The 17,985-nt window shown below is 38.8% G+C and overlaps 1 long non-coding RNA gene across 1 annotated transcript; it reads left to right on the forward strand.

Annotated features, from left to right (window-relative positions):
- Positions 1-3,986: 3,986 nt before the first annotated feature.
- On the forward strand, positions 3,987-9,088 carry LOC141407111 (uncharacterized). Its single transcript, XR_012414465.1, has 2 exons — positions 3,987-4,115; positions 8,513-9,088. It is a non-coding gene; the product is annotated as an uncharacterized lncRNA (long non-coding RNA).
- The last annotated feature ends 8,897 nt before the right edge of the window (positions 9,089-17,985 follow it).

Genomic DNA, 17,985 nt, shown 5'->3' on the forward strand with positions numbered 1-17,985 from the left:
TTAATGAACATACATTTCTATAAGAAAATACCCTTAAAATGTATAATTATATGTATATATTCATGTACTTTTCTGTATGTTTCTAGGTTTAATTAAAGCATATCCGCAATGGAGAAGAGCATTTCATGTGAAGTAGAATGAATAATTGGGATTTGAAAGGGAGAAGGATGAATGGCACAGATCCTTTCTTTCTTGAGAACTGAATCATGTGACCTAAGGAAAATTTCTTTCTTCTCTGGGACAAACGAGATTCAGAGCAGGTAGAATGAAAAGGGCCCTGGGAATGCTTAGGGTACATGGGCACACCTTACCTTCTTCCTGAGGAGTTCCGTGAAGGTAACAAAATTTGAGACATTTCCTTCCTGGGCTTTGACATTTAAATAGAAGCTTCCTGAGTTATAGGAGTGGCTGTGTGGGTCCTTTTCTGTTTTTTTGTTTGTTTGTTTTGTTTTTACTTTATTGTAGTAAGAACACAACATGAGATCTAGTCTCAAGTTTTTAAGCGTACAATACACTGTTGTTGACTATAGGTACGGTGTTTTACAGCAGATCTCTAGAGCTTATTGATCTTGCTTAACTGAGACTTTATGCCTATCGATTATACATAATCAATAAACATTAGACATAATCAATAGGGGATCATTGAGGTAATCTCACCATTTCCCTCTCCCCACAGCAAATATCATTCCACTCTTCAATTCTATGAATTTTATTATTTTTGATACCTCATATAAATGGAATCATTTGTGTTTCCATGATGGGATTATTTCATTTAGTATAATGAAATATGCTCAAAGTTCTTTCGTGTTGTTCACATATGGCAGGATTTCCTTTCTTTTTTAAGGCCGAATCATATTTCACTGTTTGTATATACCACCTTTTCTTTATGCATACACGTTTAGGTTTACATTATCTTGGCTGTTGCAGCAATGAATATGAGAATGAAAATATCTTTTCAATATTTTTAAAGTAAATACCTAGAAGTGGGATTGCTGGATCAAAGGCAGTTCTATTTTTAATTTTTTAAAGAACTTCCATACTGTTTTCCATAGTGGCTGCATCATTTTGCATTCCCATAAACAGTGTGCAAGAGTTCCAATCTCTCCATATCCATGAAAATACTTGTTGCCTTTTGGTTTTTTGATAATAGTTATCCTGACAGGTGTGAGGTAATAGCTCACTGTGGTTTTGATTTGCATTTCCCTGATGATTAGTGACACTGAGGATTTTTTCCTATACCTGTTGGCCATGTGTATATCTTCTTTGAAGAAACAGCTGTTCATGGCCTTAGCCCATTTTTAAATTAGGTTCTACCACTATTGAGCTGTAGACATTCTTTATATATTTTACAGATTAACCCCTTATCAGATACACGGTTTGCAAATATTTTCTCCCATTCTATAGATCATTTCTTCGCTCTGTTGATTATTTCCTTTGCTGTGCAGAAGCTTTTAATTTGATATAGTGTCACTTGCTCATTTTTGGTTTTGTTGCCCGTACTTTTGGTGTTAAATATTCACGAAATCAATATCAAGACCAATGTCAGGAAGCTTTTCCTCTATGTTTTCCACAATGGGTTCTTCAGTTTCAGGTCTTGTCTTTAAGTCTTTAAGCCATTTTGAGTTGATTTTTTGTCGGGTCTAATTCATTATTCTGCATGTGGACATCCAGTTTTCCCAACACCATTTATTGAAGAGACTATTCCTTCCCCATTGTGTATTTCTGGCACCCTTGTCAAAGATCAGTTGACTGTACATATGAATTTATTTCTGGGTATATGTATATGGTATACATATACCTGGTGATAGGTATATGCATTTATTTCTGGGCTCTTTATTTTCTTCCACTGATCTGTACATCTGTCTTTATGTCAGTACCATACTGTTTTCATCACTGTGGTTTTCTAAAGTATTGTGAAATGAGGAATTATGATGCCTGCAGCTTTGTGCTTTCTCAGGATCAATTTGGCTATTCTTGGGCTTTTGTGGTTTCATATGAATTGCAGAATTTTTTTTCTATTTCTATACAAAATGCCACTGAGATTTTAATAAGGGTTGCATTGAACCTGTAAATCACTGAGTATGGATATCTTAACAACATTAAGTCTTCCATTCTACGAATGCAGATTGTCTTTCCATTTGTTTACTTTTTTTGAAATTTCTTTCATCAGTGTTTTGTGGTTTTCTGTATACAAGTCTTTCACTTCTTCAGTTTATTCCTAAGTATTTTATTCTTTTTGGTGCTATTATAGACGGAAATGCTTTCCTAATTTCCTTTTCAGAGAGTTTGTCGATAGTATACAGAAACACAACTGATTTTTATATATTGACTTTGTATCCTGCAATTTTACTGAATTTGTTTAATAGTTCTGGAGATTTTTTTCCTTGAATCTTTAAAATTTTGTAAGTATATAAGTTCATGTTGTCTATAAACAGAGCTGTTTGTTTTTTCCTTTCTGATTTGGATGCCTTGTCTCTTTTTCTTTCTTAATTGCTCTGACTAGGACTTCCAGTACTATATTGTATATATATGTTGCTGTGCTCTTGGTCTTACAGGAAATGCTTTCAGGTTTCTGACCACTGAGTATCATGTTAGCTGTGGGCTTTTCATATACAGCCTTCATTATATTGAGGTGCTTTCTATTCCTAGTTTGTTGGAGGTTTTTTGTCATGAAAGGGTAGTAAATTTTGTCAAATGCTTTTTCTGTATCTATTGTAAGGATCATGTGATTTTTATCCTTTTTTCTGTTAATGTAGTGTATTGATTTTTGTATGTTGAACCATCCTTGCATACTAGGGATAAATTACACTTGGTCATTATGTATGATTTTTTTAGTGTGCTGTTGGATTTGGTTTGCTGGTATTTTGTTGAGGGGTTTTCTTTTTTTTTTTTTTTTGAGACGGAGTCTCACGCTGTTGCCCAGGCTGGAGTGCAGTGGCGCGATCTCGGCTCACTGCAAGCTCCGCCTCCCGGGTTCCCACCATTCTCCTGCCTCAGCCTCCTGAGTAGCTGGGACTACAGGCACCCGCCACCGCGCCCGGCTAATTTTTTGTATTTTTAGTAGAGACGGGGTTTCACTGTGGTCTTGATCTCCTGACCTTGTGATCCGCCCACCTTGGCCTCCCAAAGTGCTGGGATTACAGGCTTGAGCCACCGCGCCCGGCCGAGGGGTTTTCTTAATCTATATTCTTCAGGAATATTGGCCTGTAGTTTTCTTTTCTTGTAGTGTTTTTGTCTGGCTTTGGTATCAGGGTAATGCTGGCCTGATGAAATGAGTTTGGAAGTATTCCTTCCTCTTCAATTTTTTGGAAGAGTTTGAGAAGAATTGACATTAATTCTTTAAATGTTTGGTAGAATTCAACAATGAAATCATCTGGTCCTGAGCTTTTATTTGTTGGGAGGTTTTTGATTACTGATTCAATCTCTATAGTAGCTGTAAGATTGTTCAGACTTCTGTCATGATTTAGTCTTGGCAGGTTGTATGTTTCTATGAATTTATCCATTTCTTCTAGGTTATTCAGCTTTTTTGGTGTATAATTGGTCATAGTAGTGTCTTATAATTCGTCTTATTTCTGTGGCATCAGTTGTAATATCTTGTTTTCATTTCTGATTTTATTTGAATCTACTCTCTTTTGTTCTTAGCCTAGCTAAAAGTGGTCTATTTTGTTTATCTTTTCAAAATTCCAACTCATTTGCTGATACTTTTCTATTTCATTTATTTCTGCTCTAATCTTTGTTATTTCCTTCCTTCTGCTAATTTTGTGTGTTTTTTTGTTTTTTTTTTTTGTCACTTGAGGTATAAAGGTAGGTTGTTTGAGAACTTTCTTCTTTTTTAATGCAGGTTTTTATTGCTTAAATTTCCCTCGTAGTATTGCTTTTGTTGTAAGTTTTGGTATGTTGTGCTTTCATTTTCATTTGTCTCACGGTATTTCTAACTTCCTTTTTTCCATTTCTCCTTTGACCCAGTGATTGTTCAAGAGCGTGTTGTTTCATTTTCATATTCCTGTGAATTTTCCCATTTTACTTGTGCTGTTGATTTCAAGTTTCATTCCATCAAGGTCAGAAAATGATTTCAGTCTTCTTAAATTTGCCAAAACTGTTTCATGACCTGACAGGTAAGACCTGGAGAATGTTCTGTGTACTCTTGAGAAGAATAGGTGCTGTTGTTGGGTGGAATGTTCTATATCTGTCTATCAGATCCATTTGGCCTATAATGTTGTTCATGTCCTCCATTTCCTTATTGATAGTCTGCCTGGATGTTCTATTATTGAAAATTGGGTAGTGAAGTCTTCTACAATTATTGTATTGTTGTCTACTTCTCCCTTCAGTTCTGACAATGTTTGCCACATATATTTAGGTGTTCTGATGCTGGATGCAAATGTATTTATTCCTGGTGGATTGAACATTTTATCATTGTATAATGTCCTTCTTTGTCTCTTGTGATAGTTTTGACTTACAGTTTATTCTGACTGATGTAAGTATTGTCAACCCCACTCTCTTCTGGTTACCATTTGCATGGAATATCTTTTTCCATCTCCTTACTTTCAGCCTATGTGTGTCTTTAAATCTAAAATGAGTTTCTTGTAGACAGCATATTATTGATCTCAATTTTAATCCATTAGGCTATTTTATGTCCTTTGATTAGAGAGTTTAACTCATTATTATTAATAAAGAAGATTTACTATCACAATTTTGTTAATTGTTTTCTGCTAGCCTTGTAATTATTCTACCTGTCTTTTCCTTTCTTGCTGCTTTCCTTTGTGTTTTAAAATTTTTTTTTGGTATTGATAGGCTTTGATTCCTTTCTTTTTTCTTCTTTTGGGTAACTTCTATTTTTTGTGTATGATTAATTTGGGACTTACATAAAATATCTTTTACATACAATATAACAGTCTGTTTTAAGCCAATAACAACTTAAATTTAATAATGTACCAAAACTCCATACTTTAATTTCTCCTCCCCCTATACACTCATTTTATGTTATTGTTGTCCCATTTTATATCTATTCATATTGTGTATTTTAATATGTTTTTAGTTTTATTTTTTATACTTTTGCCTTCAACTTTTATGCTAGAAAAGTGATTTTCCCATCACCATTAGAGTAATGCAGTATTTTGTATTTATCCATGTATTTACCTCTACCAATGAGTTTCATACTTTTTTTTTTTTTTTTTTTTTTGAGATGGAGTCTTGCTCTGTCGCCCAGGCTGGAGTGCAGTGGCACGATCTTGCCTCACTGCAAGCTCCGCCTCCTGGGTTCATGCCATTCTCCTGCCTCAGCCCCGAGTAGCTGGGACTACAGGCACCTGCCCCATGCCCGGCTAATTATTTGACAGGGTCTCACCATGTTGGTCAGGCTGGTCTCAATCTCCTGACCTCATGATCCGCCCGCCTCGGCCTCCCAAAGTGCTGGGATTACAGTTGTGAGTCACTGCAACCGGCCGAGTTTCATACTTATGCTATCATACTGCTATTTGGCATCCTTTCATTTCAACTTTAAGAACTCCTTTTAGCATTTCTTGTAAGGCATGTCTAGTGGTGATAAACTTCCTCAGCTCTTGTTTACCCCTGGAAAAACTGTCTTCACCAGACAAACAAAAGCTGAGGATTCCCATCACACAGGTAACGATGAGTTGTTGCTGAATTGATGTGTTTGTAGGGGAAGAATGGTCCAGGGCTTCCTATTCCACAATCTTGCTGACATCAGTTACTGTATATAGGTTTCTGAACAGCAGAAATATTGAAGGAAAAAGAAATATTATCTCCAAGAAATAAAAAGGAAAAAAATGGAATTAGGTTAAGTAGCAATAGCTTTAAATTAGTGCTTATATAATCATTATACCCAGGTTAAATTATCATTCGTATTAAGAAAGTCAACATTTACTTTTTAAAATAAAGCATTATGTTTGAAATGGGAAAAGCATGTTTAATTGACCATAGATTTTTCTTGATATGCAATGCTATCCAGCTTCTCATGATTTCCTCCATGATTCTCTCCTCCATAAGGTCAACAAGAAAAACAAAAAAAGAAAATAAGAATAATATGCCACAGATATACTTCCCCAGTAAGGCTATGCTGGTTTAATTTGCCTGGGTTTATAGTGAATGTTCCACTAATCAAATCAGAGTGCAGGCTTTCAAAACCTTTCATTTCTAAACTGCAAGCAGAGTAGTACATCAATTAATAAAAGAGACCCTTTTAAAAAATTGCACAGTACATTTTAGTGTATAAAATGCTTTTATATTTTATTTCATCCTCAAACCAACTTTTTTTTTTTTTTTTTTTTTTTTTTTTTTTTTTTTTTTTTGAGATGGAGTCTCACTCTGTCACCCAGGCTGGAGTGCAGTGCAAATTGATCTCAGCTCACTGCAAGCTCTGCCTCCCGGGTTCACATCATTCTCCTGCCTCAGCCTCCCGAGTAGCTGGGACTATAGGCACCCGCCACCACGCCCGCTAATTTTTTTGTATTTTTAGTAGAGACGGGGTTTCACCATGTTAGCCAGGATAGTCTTGATCTCCTGACCTCGTGATCCGCCTGCCTCGGCCTCCCAAAGTGCTGGGATTACAGGTGTGAGCCACTGCGACCGGCCTGCACCAACTCAATTTAAATAGCTACTTCAAGTGTTCATTTCTAGCCTTTTCCTGCATGGAATTCATTCCTTTACTTCTTTTGGTAATAGACCTCTCAATGTTCCTTTGATGAGGCCCCTCCCTCCCATTTGCAGATAATTCGGGTAAGACTGACTTTATTCCATGGCCACATCTAAGTCTGGATATGTTTCTCACGCTTGGACAACCAGTGTAGTCCGCTTTCTTGGCCACGGTGATTGTTGAGAGACAAACACATGACTTAAATCAGTCCCATAGACTAAATTATGGGATTTTCCCAAAGTAGATACAAGAGGCAGGTCACAGAAAGAAAGAAAGAGGGTGTTGAAGACTACTGTCATCAAATCTACCATTTTTCCAGGAGCCAGTACTCTGGACTTTGGGCCTACCCAGGGTAACCAACCATTTCAGTTGGCCTTGAACTGAGGCGTCTCTTAGGAGTGCTTAAACCAGGAAAGCTCTGGGCAAACTGTGAAAAACTGTTTACCCCACCAGTCACTACAGTGCCACATAAAGTAGGAGCTTCCCAGCCTGGAAGGGAGATCACAATGCTTCTTCCTTACCAAGGAAGACCAATGGTTATCACCCTCCCCTGCTGCAAGAGAATAAGTACCCAAAGTGCCAGGCAGCAATTTTAGAGGAAATAATCTAGCAGTGACCAGTCTCCTTTTTCTATTTAATCCTTAAATAATTAGAAAAAAAAGATCTAAGATCATTTTTTAACAGCCTCATTTTTCAATTATCAAGTGCTAAATTAAAATGGAATGCAAACACCAAAACTTCACACACTGCTAAAAATGAACATGTCTAAAATATTAATAGAACTCCAAAGGATTTATAACACCCTCTTGGGCATATTTTATGATTTACTGGTGTCATTTTGGTGGCTCCGTGGGTGACAGTCACCTCGCTGTGTGTGTGCTCTGGCAGGTTTCTGGGCTATTCAGTAAACTCCACACTCAGACCTTCGCTGCATGCACATCGGATGACAGGTGTAGGAGAAAAAGTAAAGATGTTAAATTTTTCCATAAATCAAAGAATCCTAGGGCTGAAAGGCTTTAAAAGGGGTTATTTCTTGTTTTCTCAACTTCATGCAGGGCCACACTGGGGCTATCTTCAATGGCTGTGAATTTCACAGCCTCCCTTGTTGACGTATAATGTCAGTCTTTGTTGACGAGATCTTCTACTTTGGAGCTAACCTTTACCCTTTCGGTATCAAGTAAAGCTTGTTTTCTGGAGAATAACTCATAACATTTTTGGTAGTTAACTTCCTGTCTTTGACTTAATCATGCATTTTTCAAACCTTTCTGTCCATCCCACAGACATGATTGCCTCGTCCTCCACGCTATGATTTGCTTCTAGTTTCTCTACAAGCTTCCTAGGACTCGTTCAGATTCTGCCACTCAAAATCTGCTCTCATTGAAACTGGGTTTGTCTTTTTCTTCTTCCCTGGACACAGTTCTCCATCTCTCAGCTGTTTCTCCCTTTCCAGAAACCTAAAGCTCTGATTCTGCCCTCTGGACAAACAGAGCTTCTTTCCTTTCATCTTCCTTCCACTGTCAGCCACACACACCCAAGCAACAGCCACACAGGCCTATGCTTCTAGGAAACCGCCCAGGCAGAGGTGTCTTGACTACAGCGTTGGCCGTAACTTCTAGGCCTTTTCATTGCTCAGAGCTGGGAAATGGTTTTGTTTTATTTCAAAAATAAAATTACATCCTGGGTTTATACTGTTATTTTCAATTCAGATTTAAGATTATAGATTTTTCACTTAACTATTTGTACTTCTTTTCTTTGATGCTAAAAATCTTGGTTTCTAACAACACTAACATAATTACTATTTGACTTGCCATATAAAATGTATTTGTTTCAAAACTGTAATTCTGGTAATTTTACTAACAGATAAATGATCATGCTGCCCCTAAGGAAGACCATAGACAAATCCGGAGTATGGAGTATTCTGTATGAACAAAGCACCTGGTTTCTGCCATAAGCCAATGACATAAAAACAAGGATGAGGGAGAACACTTTTTTAGATCCAAGAGACTTGAGAAACCTAACGGCCAACTATGACATGTGAACTGTTTGAAGTCTAATTCAGAAAACCAACCGTCAAAAGATTTTTCACAGAAAATTGAGGTGCGATTACGGACAGGTTGACAGATGATGCCGAGAAAATATCGCTAATTTTTTAGGTATGATAAAGGCATTTTGTTTATGTAAGAAAGTGCAATATATTCCACAGAGGCATACTGAGGCATGCAGGGTGACCTCACAGGAAAGCTGGAGACTGCGTTAAGATATTCTGGCGAAGAAAAAAGTAAAACAAAAAAGGATGGATGAATAAATGTGACAAACCATTGATAATTATTGAATCTGGGTGGTGGGTATAGAGGGCTTCATTATACTGTTTTTGTACTTTTGAGGATGCTTGAAACTTCCTATAATAAAAATAAAGTCTTTCTATGACTCCATGGCTCACTGTGAAAAATCCAGCCTCCGTACCTTGTGGGATCTTCTTATCCAATTCAATCCTACTTTTCCAGGTTTACCTGTGAATGCTGTCACTCATGCTTTGCTTACACGGCACAGCTGTCGTGAATGACTTGTGTAACATGACTGTCCTCGCTGCTTTGCTTACACTGTTTCCTCTACTTACGGGTCCTCTCCACCCATTATCCTGAAAAGAATGCCCCAGAGAGATGGTTAAAAACACTGATTATAGTAACTACCATTTATTGAGTGTTTACACTTGGCAATGGAATGCACTGGGTAATGATTCATATTCTTTTTTTGAGACAGAGACTTGCTCTGTCACCCAAGCTGGAGTGCAGCAGTGCAGTCTCAGCTCACTGCAACCTCCGCTCCTGGGCTCAAGTGATTCTTGTGCCTCAGCCTCCCGAGTAGCTGGGACTACAGGGATGTGCCACCAAATCCGGTTAATTTTTTTGTATGTTTAAATTATTTGTAGTCTTTGTAATTTTTTTTTTTTTTTTAATCAGAGATGGGGTTTCACCATGTTGGCCAGGCTGGTGTCGAACTCCTGGCCTCAAGTGATCCGCTAACCTTGGCCTCCCACAGTGCTGGGATTACAGGAGTAAGCCACCACTTACTCATTACTCATTTTTAAATAATCCTGAGATATACCTGAGAAGAGGAAACCAGATCAAAGAGGTGAAGTAATCTGCTCATAGTGCATTTCACTCTGAGGCATGTTATGCCATTTTGCTTGTTTGTTTAACTGTATCAGTGGTTGTCAAATTTTAGAGTGGCATGAGGTCATCTGGAACAGTTATTTTCACATGCAGATTCATGAGGCACACCTCCTGAATCCTGACTTTTTTCAGCTGCACTTGAGTCCTGCAGTTGATCTTTTCACCAGGGTGTCAGGAGGGTGCTGTGACTTCTGGTCTTTAAGCCACACTTTGAGAAACACTGCACTACAGCATGCTGTAAATTCCTTTCATCCTTTCTCTGTCACCACCTGCAGATCCCTAGGTCCTATTAATGAGGTCATATATATGAAATGATTTTGTATATCTTCTATCACCTTGAATATGGAATGCATTATATTGCCTGACATGGTTACAATGGAAACATCTTAGTATTTCAAACTTGGATTATAAAATGTGATCTGGAAAAGAGAATTCATTAATGTCATCAAAAAATATCTTGAGTGCCTGTGTGTGTTGTGCCAAAGATTCATGTACCCGAATTGAAATGCACCTACCATCACCAGGAAGAAATGTGTTATCTGCCTTTGCCTTCCACTCCAGATGTTTTATGGGGAAGGCTAAATTTTCACAAACAAAAATGACATGATGTATTTTCAGGAGGCAAAGAAATAACAGAAGCTACAAAAAAAAGTGGGAAATTTGTGTCAAAAATGGCTCCCATACAGTTTGGAGGCTGCTGAAAAAATTAAAAAGAGAGCTCCCATATGGTCCAGCAATCCCACTGCTGGGTACATACTCAAAAGAAAGGAAATCAGTATACCTGAGAGATATCTGCACTCCCATGTTTATTGCAGAGCTGTTCACGACAGCCAACATTTGGAAGCAACCTAAGTGTCCATCAGCAGATGAATGAAAAAGAAAATGTAAGACATACGCACAATGGAGTACTATTCAGACATAAAAAGGACAAGACCCTGTCATTCCCAGTAACATCGATGAAACTGGAGATCACTGTGTTAAGTGAAAAAAGCCAGGCACAGAAGGACAAACATCACATGTTCTCACTTATCTGTGAGATCTAAACATCAAAACAATTGAACTCATGAACACAGAGAGCAGCAGGATGGTTACCAGAGTCAGGGAAGGGAAGTTGGGGGGTGGAGTGGGGGGATGTGAAGATGCTTGATGGGTAGACAAAAATATAAAGTTAGAAAGAATAGAGGCCGGGCACGGTGGCTCAAGCCTGTAATCCCAGCACTTTGGGAGGCCGAGACGGGCGGATCACGAGGTCAGGAGATCGAGACCATCCTGGCGAACACGGTGAAACCCCGTCTCTACTAAAAAATACAAAAAACTAGCCGGGCGAGGCGGCGGGCGCCTGTAGTCCCAGCTACTCGGGAGGCTGAGGCAGGAGAATGGCGTAAACCCGGGGGGCGGAGCTTGCAGTGAGCTGAGATCCGGCCACTGCACTCCAGCCCGGGCGACAGAGCCAGACTCCTTTCACAAAAAAAAAAAAAAAAAAAAAAAAAAAAAAAAAAGAAAGAATGAATAAGACATACTATTTGATCGCACAACGCAACGGGGTGACTATAGTCAACAATAACCTAATTGTACATTTAAAAATAACTAAATGAGTGAAATTGGATTATTTGTAACACAAAGGACAAATGCTGGAGGGGATGGGTACCCCACCCTCCACGGTGTGGTTATTTCACATTGCATGCCTGCATCAAAACACCTCATGTGCCCCACAAATATGTACCCCTATTATGTACCCACGAAAGTGAAAAGTAAAAAAATGTATGGCTCCAGTGTCTAAGGAAATATTTCTAGAAATAATTTGTGTATATGTAAATGCAACTGGGACCAAGTGAGGTGGCTCACGCCTGTAATGTCAGCACTCTGGGAGGCCGAGGCAGACGGATCACCTGAGGTCAGGAGTTTAAGATCAGCCTGGCCAACATGGTGAAACCCCATCTCTACTAAAAATACAAAAATTAGCCGGGCATGGTTACGTGTGTCTGTAATCCCAGCCACTTGGGAGGCTGAGGCAGGAGAATCATTTGAACCTGGAAGGTGGAGGCTTCAGTGAGCCGAGATCGTGCCACTGCACTCCAGCCTGGGCAGCAAAGTGAGACTCTGTCTCAAAAAATTAAAAATAAATATAAATAAATGCAATTGGAATAAATAATTGGGGTTTTTCAGTACTCACATAGTCAGCAGACTTTTAGCCAAAATTTTTACAAAAATCTGTACAGTATTTATGCAGCATGAAAAAGGGAATCCAACAACAAAAAAACTTCACTTAGAAACTCATTCAGAGACGCCTCTCATTTAGTTGAATATGAACCTTTTTTTCAGACGGAGTCTCTCTCTATCACTGAGGCTGGAGTGCAGTAGTGTGATCTTGACTCACTGCAAGCTCCGCCTCCTGGGTTCAAGCCATTCTCCTGCCCCAGCCACCTCAGTAGCTGGAACTATAGGCATAAGCCACCATCCCTGGCTAATTTTTGTATTTTTAGTAGAGACAGGGTTTCACCATGTTGGTCAGGCTGATCTCGAACTCCTGACCTCAAGTGATCTGCTTGCTTCGGCCTCCCAAAGTGCTGGGGTTACAGGTGTGAGCCACTACGCCCAGCCAAGTATGAACTATATAGAATGGGAAAAACTTTTGTCCAAATTTCCAAAAGTCCTGGTGAAAATGGAAGCCGTGAAGAGTGTTGTGCTAAGTTGGATGGGAAATGTTGAAGAGGAAGAAAAAGTAGGAAAATGGTGTGGAAAAAGAGAATGATGTATCTGTTAAGGAACTAGTATCTAGAATATATAACTATTATAATTCAATAAAAACATGGCAGGGTACGGTGGCTCACGCCTGTAATCCCAGCACTTTGGGACGCCAAGGCAGGTGGATCACGAGATCGAGAGATTGAGACCATCCTGGCCAACATGGTGAAACCCTGTCTCTACTAAAAATACAAAAATTAGCTGGATGTGGTGGCACCCACCTATAATTCCAGCTACTTGGGAGGCTGAGGCAGACAACTGCTTGAAACTGGGAGGCAGAAGTTGCAGTGAGCCGAGATCACACCACTGCACTGCACTCCAGCCTGGCAACTAGAGCAAGACTCCATCTCAAAAATATATAAATAAAAAACAAATAACCCAATGAAAAATTGCCAAAGGATCCGAAAAGACATTCCTCCAGAGATGATATACAAAAGGCCAATAGGCATATGAAAAGATGCTCACCTTCCATCTGGGAAAGACAAATCAAAACCACAACGAGACAGCCCTTCACACACACACTAGCCGGGCTCCAGTCAAAAATACAGATGGTAACAAGAGGTGATGAGCACCTGGAGAAATCAAAACCCCCATATGTTGCTGGTAGGAATGTAAATATTGTAGAAGGAAAACAGTTCAGAAGTAACAAAGAATTATTATGTGAGGCAGCAATTCTACCCATAGGTATATACCTAAAAGAAATGAAAACATGTCCACACACACAAAAACACATCTCCATGAATTTTCACAACAGCATTCTTCCTAGCAGCCAAAAAGTGGAAACCACTCAAAGGTCCACGAACTGAGGGATGGGTAATAAAATGTGGTGTGTCCATGCAATGCAGTATTCTTCAGCAGTAAGGAGGAATGAAGCACTGACCCATGCTACAATGTGGATGAACCTGGAAACCCTTGTGTTAAGTGGAAGAAGTGAGTCACAAAAGACCACATATTATATGTACAGAATAGGAAGCCTCTAGAGACGAAAATAGGTGATTGTCCGAGTCTCGGCAGCATAGAGGACTGGAAGGTGACGGTGTATAAGAGGGAGGTTTCTTTGGGGTAATGAAAATATCCTACAATTGATTGTAGTGATGGATGCACAAGCCTGTGAATCTGCTGGGGTCACTGCATCATACCCTTTAAGTGGGTGAATTGTATAGCATGTGAATTATGTCTCAATAAAGCTGTTAAAAAAGGACCATATCAAAAAATACAAAAGATGTTCTTGATACTGCAATACACAGGACAGAAACAGCCATTACTCTAAGATCTCATTTTCACTATGAGGAGTGAAAATGAGAGAGAGAAAAAAACATGTTTAATACCTATGCACCAAGTTTTATGTTATTCTTATTAACACTACCAGCTGGCAAGGCAGGTATCTTCTAATTTTTACAGATGACTTCAAAGAAGCAGGTTAGTTGTATCCTTAAGTGGCAGAGCACAGATTTAAACAACATTTGTCTACAAATTAAATATTTTTTCAATTACACCATTTGGTCTCTGTTTTACAGCTAATTTTATAATTTTATTTCAATAATGGAGCTAAACCTAAAACAGAGCCTTTATTCTATTTGTGTTTTTTTACTTTTACAAAATTACATAAAAATGGGCCAGGCTCGGTGTCTCACGTCTGTAATCCCAGCACTTTCAGAGACTAAGGTGGGTGGATCATTTGAAGTCAGGAGTTCAAGACCAGTCTGGCCAATATGGTGAAATCCTGCCTCTACTAAAAATACAGATATTAGCTGGGCGTGGTGATGTGCACCTATAATCCCAGCTACTCAGGGGGCTGAGACAGGAGAATCGCTTGAACCCAGGAGGTGGAGGTCATAGTGAGCTGAGATTGCATCATCGCACTACACCCTGCCTAGCCGACACAGCAAGACTGAATCTGGAAAAAAAAAAAAAAAAAAAAAAAAAAAAATATATATATATATATATATATATATAGAGAGAGAGAGAGAGAGAGAGAGAGAGAGAGAGAGAGAGTGTCAACATTAGGGAGTACACACATATACATATACACACATACACATATACATACGTATATATAAATGTCCTAAACTTCTACCAGTTGACTCAGAGCATACTTTTTATCCATTTAGAAGATAAAATTAAAAGTATATGCATATGTGGTTAGGCACAGTGGCTCATGCCTGTAATCCCAGCACTTTCAAAGGCCGAGGCGCGTGGATCACTTGAGGTCAGGAGTTTGAGAACAGTTGGGCCAACATGGTGAAAATCCATCTCTACTGAAAATACAAAAATTAGCTGGGTGGTGTGACTCATGCCTGTAATCCCAGGTACTTGGGAGGCTGAGGCAGGAGAATCTCTTGAACCCAGAAGGCGGAGGTTGCAGTGAATTAAGATCGCACCACTACACTCCAGCCTGGCTGACAAGAGGCAGACTCTGTCTCAAAAAAATAAAAATAAAAAAGTATATGAATATGCATATATCTTATTACATATACTAAAATTTCTTTCTGAAAAATAATGAAATGTCATTGTTACATAGCTCAGTTTTATTTTAGGTGATACAGCACCTTGGAAAATTGACTCTGTTATGACCCAGGGTAAAATAATCAAGACATCTTTAATCAAGCTATGTGAATTATCTTGCCCACTTTTTAAATTATTTACTTGTTGTAGTCAACATAGCAATTGATATTAACACTGTATAATTATTCCATGGCTGATGGGGTCCTATAAAGGTTGATAGATTTTATAAATTTTATATTCCATGGCTTCTATTTCTTAATATTAAGTATTTTGTGCATTAGTAGTAATCTCAGGACATAAGAATGTGTTCAGTCAATTTAACGTTAAATTAATTTTTCTTTTTGTCCTGAGAAAGCAGAAACGTCAGTGCCAAAGGCACACAATAAAAAACCAGAAATCACATAAATTCCCCCTTTCAAGGGCAAAACTACTGCACATGGACCTTGGACATACTTACTTGTCCACATCAAATCAAAAACAAATGGGATAAGAAATAAAAAGTGGACTAGTGTGAAATTGTTGCTTGTCAACATTAGGGAGTACATTTTGTATCAAGAAACTCATAAAGCATAGACGACAGCTTGGCTCTCCTATAACCACCAAAAGTTTTGTTCCAGCTGGGGCTAAAAGCTCCCAATATTTGGAAGTAGTTTTTTCCCTTCTCTTTTGGGGGTATTTTTGATTGCTAACAATAGTAGCTTTTTCTTGGGATTAAATGAATCAAATCTATTTGTTTTTTATCCTGAATTGCCCACAAATCAATTACATGTTCTTGACTAAAGGGAACTCTGATACTGACTCCATTGTTCCAGATAATGTCGCATATTAATCAGGAAGGCTGGCCCTTTAACTTCCCTGCATGTTGCAAACATAATATACTCATAATAGCCTGTGCCAAATCACTCATGATAAATCTCCCTGTCTTGTCTACAAAACGTCTCACAGACTTTCCATATCCCCAGCATGACCAAAGTTCAAATTCAATCCATCATATTACATGCCAAACCTCAAAGACAATCACACCCGATGGACTGTTAAACCATAGTAGGTTTGTATTATTTAGCTCAAGAACATTGAATCGGATTTAAGTGCGGCCTTGAAAGTATTTTAATGGATTTTTGGCTTGTTGCTGATAAGTGTGTTAAAATAAGTGTAAACTATTTCATATGAATGCAGGAAAATCATAATAGTGTTGGTAAATTGGTCATTTTGCAAAGCATGTGAATTCAGACCGTTACAGGAAGGTATTAACACATAAATTAGCAAAGTAATGGTTAACTATGTTTTTGTAAATGCGATTTTTTTAAAAGCTTGTCACAAAATTCTGAAGGAATCCTACTCACCGAATTCATTTTCCTCTACGTTAACTTCAAATAGTGCTACTACTATCCATATAGAAATGAGAGGCCGGGCGCGGTGGCTCACGCCTGTAACTCTAGCACTTTGGGAGGCCGAGGTGGGTAGATCATGAGGTCAGGAGATCGAGACCATCCTGGCTAACACGGTGAAACCCCGTCTGTACTAAAAATACAAAAGATTAGCCGGACGTGGTGGCGGGCGCCTGTAGTCCCAGCTACCCGGGAGGCTGAGGTAGGAGAATGGCATGAACCCGGGAGGCGGAGCTTGCAGTGAGCCAAGATCATGCCACTGCACTCCAGCCTGGGCGACAGGGTGAGACTCCATCTCAAAAAAGAAAAAAAAAAGAAATTAGAGTGTGGAGCGGGTAACCAAGTCGAGAATGGTAAGTTTCCACACTCCTGAATAACTGATACCATCAGTCCTTTACACCTGTATTCTCAGCCCAAGAAACTCACAAATGACACTGAGGAGTTGTGAATAAATAATGAGAAGTGATGTAGAAGATTTGAAAACTAGCTTGATGACTTCAAATATGATAATAGAAAAGGTACCCTATTAAATTAGTTTTCTTTAAAAACTAAAAAAAAGTGGAAACTGGAGGGAAAACTTAGTCTTATAATCATTAATAATAGTTATAATGATAAGCCAGGTACAGTGGCTCACACCTGTAATCCCAGCACTTTAGGAGGCCAGGGTAGGAGGATCACTTGAGCCCAGGAGTTCAAGACAACATGATGAAATCCCGTTTCTACCGAAAATACAAAAAAAATTAGCTGGGCATGGTGGTGCATGCCTGTAGTCCCAGTTGCTTGGGAGGCTGAGGCAGGAGGATCACTTCAGCTCAGGAGGTCAAGGCTGCAGTGAGCACTGATTGTGCCACTGCACTCTAGCCTGGACAACAGATGGAGACCTCGTCTCAAAATAATAATAATTACTCTTATTATAATCATATCAGGATCACTGGACTTACTTCAAGTGTCACTATGGTTCTATTATTCTGGAGAAAATGACTCTTGTTTCTCATTTAAAACAGAATACATACATAATAATAGACTAAAGCGGATTGGAGAAATTATTTTGAACACCTGGATCTTAGGCAAATCATTGTCTTTGCTAAATGTGTGTAATCCTCAGGAGCCTTGGATTTCAGCAGAGCCAGTACTGCAATGTTCTGCACGCTGTGTGCATTTGTATTTGTGATTCTAGCATTGCGTTAGAATGGGCTGACACTCTCACAGTGGGGGACATCGCTGGCTAAGTCTTATTTCATTCTGAGAATCTGCCTCCTGAGAGCTCACATTTTTACTTGTCAGAAACAAATGTAATAGGGAAAATTATACCAATGGACTTTTGAAAACTAAATACAATAATCACACATGAAATACATGTGTCTAGAGTGTGCCCGTGTGATAAAGGGAATTCTGGGAGCTGAGGAAACTGTTGCCCTTACACTGTTTCACTAATAGCTATTTCCAGACGTATGTTTTGAAGTGTTTAATAAATAATTTAGAACTCCTGAGACCATGCATTAGGACACTGCGAAATCTGTAA

The sequence above is a fragment of the Macaca fascicularis genome, chromosome 6, assembly GCF_037993035.2.
Source record: "Macaca fascicularis isolate 582-1 chromosome 6, T2T-MFA8v1.1".
Taxonomy (NCBI): domain Eukaryota; kingdom Metazoa; phylum Chordata; class Mammalia; order Primates; family Cercopithecidae; genus Macaca; species Macaca fascicularis.